The following is an 8,155-nucleotide window of genomic DNA, read 5'->3' on the forward strand; positions in this document are numbered from 1 at the left end:
TAGTAATCTTGTATTGTCATTAATCACCGAAACCCAACTAGGGGCCTAGATGCTTTCAGTACCCAAATTTAAATACGAATAAAAATCTAATGAGTTTTGCTATTTTTTCATGAATCCCAAATTTTAAGTATTTTTCATTTAAATGGGTTTTGTTATTTTGTTATGAATCAGAATCGAGTTTACAAGACAAATAGTCTCCTAAAATGATTCTGATTTATTAGAGAACTGTTTTGAAGATAATCTTAATCCGAAACCTTTCTTACTGATACTAACTTGCTTACTATGATAATCTACAAGACAGATAGTCTAATAAAGCATGTTGCCTTGCTGATACTGAACATTCAGCGGAGGAGACTGATGATGACTTGCCTTGCTGATACTGAACCTTCAGCGGAGGAGACTGATGATGACTTGCTTGATCTGCGTAGTCTGTTGGGTCCTTCTCGCATTTGGTGAAACTTTTGCTGTCTGATGGTTAACATATAGGTTGAGACTCTGGTTGTAGTGGTAGTACGATTATCTTAGACATTAGAGCTAGTGCTAGTTTGCCCAGTCACGTTTGATAGTTTTATAAGTTCTGTTATTGGTTTTTCGTTCTTGATGATGCTGCTCAAACTTTCCTTCCTCATCATCCTATGAATCTACGATGGATGTTTTCGTTGATAAATGGAAAAAACGCTACACTGTGTTTGAATAGGAACTGCTAATGATCAGTTGCTACAACCATCTTGAGTATGAAGTGATTCCTTGTAGTTGGAACTTAGAAGTTGTGAGCCTAATAAGTGCTTTTGTGGTCGTTGTAATCGGCTGTGTACATCCGAAACGATGTAGAGGCTTCTAAAAAACAGAAAGACTCATCATCTACTCTGTCGCTACTGCACGAGCTAGAGAGGAAAACAGCGTTCCTTGCAGTGCAAATGGGAATATAAATAAATAATAAATAAATAAAAAGCACCTTTAATAGATTTTATCAATACGCACACAAGCTAACTAAGCACAAACCACACACATGAAGATGGAGAAGACGGCTCTCGCTGTCTCGCATGAATTCGATCGAGTTCAAGCTAGCGAAGTAGGTTTCGGCAGACTTGTTTATCAACCAGCCTTCGATCTCGCGCATCAGCTGAAACTGAGTCCACATGGGCCCCTCAGCGAACTCGCACCACAGCATGTCGATCACCGGCGCGTTGGAGAGCAGGAACTTAGCCAGTGCCCTCTGCGCGGTGCCGCCCTGCTAATGCACCAGGTTGATCTCCCTCACTTTGTTATTCAGGCAAGGGATCATGGCGCTCGGCGTCGCGAGAAGCGAGTGCGGATTGTAGCTGAGATGGTGCACGTCAATTAGCTCCTCCTCGCTGAAGCGAATGTAGCTAGGATGGTCACCCGAGTCGTGTTCCTGGGAATGGAAGGCTAGCGACAGCGTCTCCAGGTTCGGGGCGTGCTCGAGGACCGTGCTCACCGCAGCGATAGCGATAGCTCCGGTGTCGTCGTCGTCGTCGGGAAGGCATCCCCTCATCTCGAGGTGGAGGAGGCTCGAGAAGGAAGGCAAACTTATAGGGATGCCCTTGTCCAGGCCTGAGCCGAGGCGAGCGGACTCGAGGTGCAGGTGCTTGGCGTTCACAAACAGTTGCAGAGAAGCTGCCTCAGGTTCATGGTGACCTCTTCTCCGCAGATATCGACCTTGCAGTACACGATCGTCGTGGAGACACCGCCATGCATGGTCAGGAACGAACCGTCGGTCCCGGCGCCCCTGTACTCGAACGCTTGTAACTCTGACGAGTCGACGGCGACGTCCGTCAGGTTGTGGCAGCAGCGGAGGGCCAACCTGCGAAGGTGGGCGGCGCCGACGATGGAGAGCGCGGTCACCGCGCTGCAGGCCTCAAGAGTCAGGTCCGCGAGGCGCGGGCAGCAGGCGACGAGCCGCTCCACGTCACTCCTGGGGTCGGAGACGCGGGACAGGAGCAGAGTCACCAGGGATGGCAGGCTGACGGTGTCGGGCGGGGCGAGCCGGCAGGAGCTGAGGGAGAGCGATCGTAGGTGGGCGCAGCAGAAGATCAATCTTCGTTGCGGTGTACTCCGGCACACTCCACGACCACCAGTCAGAAGATCTCCCCCAGATTGGGGAGCGGCACTGGAAGCAGAGGTCGAGGTCGAGGCCCTCGGCGGCGCCCTGCTGCACGGCGTACGAGACCCACTGGTCCACCGTCAAGGAATCGCCGCCGCTATAGCTTTCCACGGCGACGCGGAGGGCTCGCAGGGGTACTGCGCCGCATCGTCGTTGGCGGGCGATGATCGCGGCGCTGACGATGTTTGTAGAAGGGCGGCGGCTCGTTTGGGTCCGGGCAACATTGATACTCCGGGGTGTGGCAGATGCGGTCGTCGTAGTCGGGGATCGGTTCTCTGGCTCCACGAGGGAGACGGAGTGCACGGCGGCGAAAACGTGGCGCCACCGCGACGATAGCATGGCCGCGCGCGCCGCCTCCTCTTCCGGGAGGAAGGAGAGGACCTAGCTGAGCGCGTGGTCCGTGAGCTTGCTCAGGCGGCCGCGGCCGCCGGAAGACTCAATTTTTCTTTTCCTGGTGAGTGCGCCGTCGGAGGACGACGCTGCGTGTGAGCTGTCCATCATGCTCGTGCCCGTGCCCGTGGGATCACAAACCTCCTATGTATCTGATGATATGATTGATTTTAGGGCTAGCTTCCCATACTTTTATGGATGGTTCATAGATCAGGGTCAGTGCATTTACTTTGTCAATCAGAGTCGGTTTCTGGATGCATAAAATGCGCCACAGACTTGGCTGGCTGAGATCCATATAAGACGGATCGTCGTAAGGTGAGATTGTTAGGTTGATCTCTACTAATTTGGTGCAACGGCCAATTGGCCCTTGACTCACGTTCTGATCAGGGGCGTCTAGCCGCTCTCTTGGCTGATGGGCTCCCATTGCGCAACGCTATGTAAAGAAGGTGGGAGCTGGGGCTCGATACATGAGGTTCACTGCAGCCGCAAGTGCCCCACCGAGTCTAACCCTAGTCCGATCTAGAGGGAGTGCTGTGAGCGACGGGAAGCTCCACTGGCCTTCACCGCCGTCACTGAACCGCGCCACCACTACAATGCTACCTCTACTCCGACACTAGAGACGCGTCGCACCATGCCATGGTGTCGATAGAATATCGTCGGCAGTCCTTCGAGGGGTATCCCACAAAGGTATATTGATTGGCAGAGGAGCGTGAGATTAAGAACAAGAAGGCAACAGAGACACACGAGTTAGACAGGTTCAGGCCGTCAGTATGACGTAATACCCTACTCTTGTGGTCTATTGATTTGTATTAGCTATCGTATGATATCACGTGACTACAGATGTATGTATCTTGTCCGCTTGGGGACCCATGCCTCTTCTTATATACTCTGGAGGGATAGGGTTACAAGGAAAGTATCCTATTTGGTACTATATAATAGCTTGCGGTGCACGTCGAGTAGCGCCGTGTATGCCTTGATCTTGTGGGTTGGGTCACCTCTGATGGTGCGGCCCATGTCTTGTGTTGTGGATACCGGGGGTCATACCCCCATAGCTACTCCCCGAGCCTGACAGTAGGTGACGTAGTCACGTGGTGCCAGGGTCAGAAAGTAGAAGACCAACTGAGCAGGCAGCAAGTCCCCGAGCGTAGCCTCGAGATGAGAAAAGTGCATATTCACTGCAAGGTGAAGTGTGCCCACTTAGTCCCCGAGCCTGCTAGAAGATGAAGAATGAATCTTGTAGCAGGGTCAAAGAAAAAGAAGTCTAAAAGCTTGCCAACGTCATCTGACATGCGCGTATCAAGACCCCAGACGTGCTGCCCAAGATCAGCACCCTGATTCGAACAGCATGGAGCAGCTTGATAGCACACCGATGACACGTAGCAAGATCTAACCACCAAGAGCGATGTCCGAGCGCCGTGGAGTCCCTGGCGTAGCTGGCGACGTCCGAGCATTGAGGGGTCCCCGGTGTAGCTGGCGATGTCCGAGCACCGAGGAGTCCTCGGCGTAGGCGGCGATGTCCGAGCACCGAGGAGTCCCCGGCATAGGCGGCAATGTCCGAGCACCAAGGAATCCCAAACGTAGGCGGCGTTGTCCGAGCACCGAGGAGTCCCCGGCGTAGGCGGTGAAGTCCGAGCGCCGAGGAGTCCCTGATGTAGGCGGCGATGTCTGAGTACCGAGGAGTCCCCGACGCAGGTGGCGATGTCCGAGCACCGAGGAGTCACCGGCGTAGGCGGTGATGTCCGAGCACCGAGGAATCCCTGACGTAGCTGGCGATGTCTGCAAGGTGAAGTGTGCCCACTTAGTCCTTGAGCACGAAGAATCGAAGCGCCGAGGAGTAATCGACGTATCTGGCGATGAAGCACGAGCGACGAACAGTCTGGTCAACTGGTCGGCGGCGAAGTGAGCATTGAGCAGAAGCGACCAGCGAACAGTCCGATCAACTGGTCGGCGACGAAGTCGATGATCCTAGCGGTCCAACCAACTGATCGGTGGTGAAGTCCGAGCACCAGGTGATCCGATCACCTAGACGATGATGCTGCAATACAAATATGTAGAACGGGTAGTACATGATGTAAAAATATATGAACTCTAGAGAAGAAATAGCGTAAGTAGCTTAACGATTAGTTAGTGTGAAGATGTATTTAATATAAACCGTCCGAACATTTAGTGTGTAGCTGAGTCTCCAGCCCTAGCTAGCCTGTTAACCATAACACGGAGCACGGAGCCCGTACACGTGTAGGAGGAATAGGCGTCGCTAAGGAGCCGCTGCCGACCACCCATAACGCAGAGGGCAGACGCTCGTGCACGTGTAGGGAGGAGCCGGAGACAGAGCCATCTCTGGAGGCGTTCGAGCATCAACAGGACTGTTTGGGGGTTCAGAAAATCGTTTGGAGAGCAAACATGGAGAAAACAGGTCGAAGAAACATCATGGCGATTAACGAAGATTGGAGAATATTTAGAAAAATATTAAAGCGTGACTTAGCTTTAGACAGAACGTCTGGTCGGTGGCGTATGGCGCTATCTGGTCGGCGAGAGGATGGACGTCTCCAACCTGGTTAGTGAATCTGCCCCTTAGGGCATCTTGGTAAGCGGCAGCAACGTTGGTGAACCTGAAGGGTAGGGCCATAACCCCTAGAGTTTCCCGAGCAGCCTCTGATAGATCTGGATCAGAAGATGGTCGGCGTTGAACCAGAATGTCTAGAGCCGATTCGGCGATGGAGAGGCAATCGGCGAGCTTTAGACCAATCTGATCGATGGATGCGATCAGATCGTCATTGGTGATCGCCTCCTCTAGTAGCGAGGAAGTGGGCGATGAGTTGTTGATGAAGGCAACCTTGGAGGTGGTTCCGAGATCGGATCTATAGTCATAAGCGCGGGGGTGATCGGTGTAGAATCGATCTACATCGGCTCAATGAGCTCTCCGACTCCATCAGCGTTGACAATCCACGAGATTATTCGACCGTGAAGATCTGGCCGGGTTGCGGGAGGAACGAAGAGCCTGCGGAAAAAGCCATCTTGTTCGATAAGGAAACATCACATAAACCCCCTACCTAGCGCGCTAACTATCAATAGAATATCGTCGACAGTCCTCCGAGGGGTGTCCCACGAAGGTAGATTGATCGGCAGAGGAGCGTGAGATCAAGAACAAGAAGGCAACAGAGACACACGAGTGAGATAGGTTTAGGCCATTAGTATGACGTAATACCCTACTCCTATGGTCTGTTGGTTTGTATTAGCTATCGTATGATATCGCATGACTGCAGATGTATGTATCTTGTCCGCTAGGGGACCCCTACCTCTCTTTATATACTCTGGAGGGGTAGAGTTACAAGGAAAGTATCCTATTTGGTACTATACAATAGCTTACGGTGCACGCCGAGCAGCGCCGTGTACGTCTTGATCTTGTGGGCTAGGCCACCTCTGATGGTGTGGCCCATATCTTGTCTTGTGGATACTAGGAGCCATACCCCCACACATGGCGAGGTACATCACCAGGTCACCTATCTAAGTTAAGCAATTTACCCACTCATCTGCACCTAGAGGTTCTAGAAATCCTATCAATGGTATCAGAGCCGGGTTTTCTAGTGTGTAGATCTAGATCGGGGTAGAAAGGTGAAAAAATAGAAGGAGATGAAAGATTTCAAGTTTCCCAAACCCTAACCCTAGATCATAGAATGGAGAAGAGGAAGGGACCTACCTAGGTTCTTTCCCCACCGTCACCACTACCGGCTGTCACCTCGATGCCATGCGGGAAGTCACCCCGAGCCGCCGTGGGCGCAAGGAGAAACAGTCTAACCTAACCCTAACCCTAGAAGGAGAAAAGACGGAAAGGGGAGAAAATCACCAGGGCTACTCCACCATTGTCGACACCACCACGCGCGAGAAGAAGGACCTGTTGTGCGCCTCGTTGGCACGCGGGAAGGAAGCGCCGTGTGCGGGAGCTCCGGCTAGGGCACCATCATAGGACCACTCGATGGTGGCACACCCACCCACTAGGGAGCGCGTGCTCCGATGAGGGGGGCCGTGGTGACGCCGCACTCCTCCTTCGGCTGCCTTGTGCGGCCACCGTTACCGTCGTCTTCGGACACCGTCCGTGAGAGTGAAAAGAAAAGGGGGGATGAGAAAGTGAAGTTAGGGTTTTGGGGAGATCTGCAGGCTCAGGGGTAAAGGGTGTCGCCACAAGGCCGCTCAACGATGGCGCGCTCACCCTCGAGCGAGCGCGCGTGCCAGCGAGGGGCCCCGCAGCGGCACCACCACCTCTTCCTCTGGTCGCCACAGGTGGCCGCCGCAGTCGCTGCTCTCCGTCTCGGCACTGAGGAGAGGAGAGGGTGGGAAAATGATGAATGGACCTAGGGTTTCCACGTGAGCGGCCATGGCGTGTTTTTTGTTTGGGCGCGGACGACCGTCGGATCGGATCCAATGGCTGACGGCTGATGGGCCAGATTTGGCCCAGGCGGGGCAGTGGAATCCTAGCCCAGGCCTAGGTTGCGGCCTGGGCGCGAGGGAGTGAGCGCGCGCACCTAGTGAAGCAGGCCGTTGGGCCATGCTTTCGCGCGCTGGGCCGCGAGTGCGCGCGCGCTGGCGAGATGGGCCACGGGTCGAATTTTCTCGGTTGGGCCAAAATGAACAGAGTAAATAGTGTTCAGTTTTATTATTTTTCAGAAGTAGTTTTGATGAATTTTGTCAAGTTTTGATGTTAAATCTCTATCAAAATTTGAACCAACGGGATAATTTTTAGAGAGTAGATGAGTACAGTGAAATGCTTTTGAAAAGTAGATAAATTATATTTTTCATGTTTCCGCTGCAAAGTTTTAATGTTTAATATCTTCTAATTAAATTCGAACCAACGGAAGAATTTAATTTGAAGAGCAATCATATTTATTCAGTAAATTATGATTATGTTTATCCTCTAATTTAAATTGGAGGAGTAGTCTGATCTGTTTAAGTCAAATTTTGGTATTGTTATTTACTGTCCAACGTTGATGATAACAATATTATAATATGTTTAAGTTTGAAGTTTGAATCTCTGATAAATTTTACACCAACGTGGTTAATTTTTTAGAGAGTAGATAAGGACCAAAAAATGCACCTAAACCTATAGAATGTATTTTATTATCATGTTTTCGCTGCAATGATGTTGATTATCTTCTAATTGAATTCGAACCAATGGGAGAATTTAATTTTAAAGAGTAATAATATGTCTTTGAGATAATTTATGAGTTTTATGCATTAATTCTATTTTCTGCCCAACGGTGATATAGAATTAATGCAGAAGTACCTTGTATGTTTTAACCGACAAGATCATTCGGCTGCATACCAACTGGCTGCAATGCTAGGGTATGTGAATTAAAAGGCTTGAGTCAAGCTAGTTCAGGACATTTTTTGTTAGTTTACTAATTTTCTGATTAAATTGGAACCAACGGAAAGATTTAATTAGAAAATGAAGTATAAGTGAATGTTTTAGTCATTATGACTAAATTTTTCGTTACGGTAATTTGTATATAGATTTATCCCGCATAGGGAGAAGTTTTGGTATAGTACTTATGCTAGTCAGTCTTGCATGATGGGAGAAGTTTTGTGATGACTCATATGTTTTGTATCCCGCATAGCGAGAGAAGTTTGGGTAGTTCTTATGCTATC

The 8,155-nt window shown here is 50.6% G+C and overlaps 1 pseudogene; it reads right to left on the reverse strand.

The window, feature by feature from the left end:
- Positions 1-970: 970 nt before the first annotated feature.
- On the reverse strand, positions 971-2,464 carry LOC136510656 (uncharacterized; annotated as a pseudogene).
- Between the last annotated feature and the right edge of the window lie 5,691 nt (positions 2,465-8,155).

Source organism: Miscanthus floridulus, chromosome 16, assembly GCF_019320115.1.
Source record: "Miscanthus floridulus cultivar M001 chromosome 16, ASM1932011v1, whole genome shotgun sequence".
Lineage (NCBI taxonomy): Eukaryota > Viridiplantae > Streptophyta > Magnoliopsida > Poales > Poaceae > Miscanthus > Miscanthus floridulus.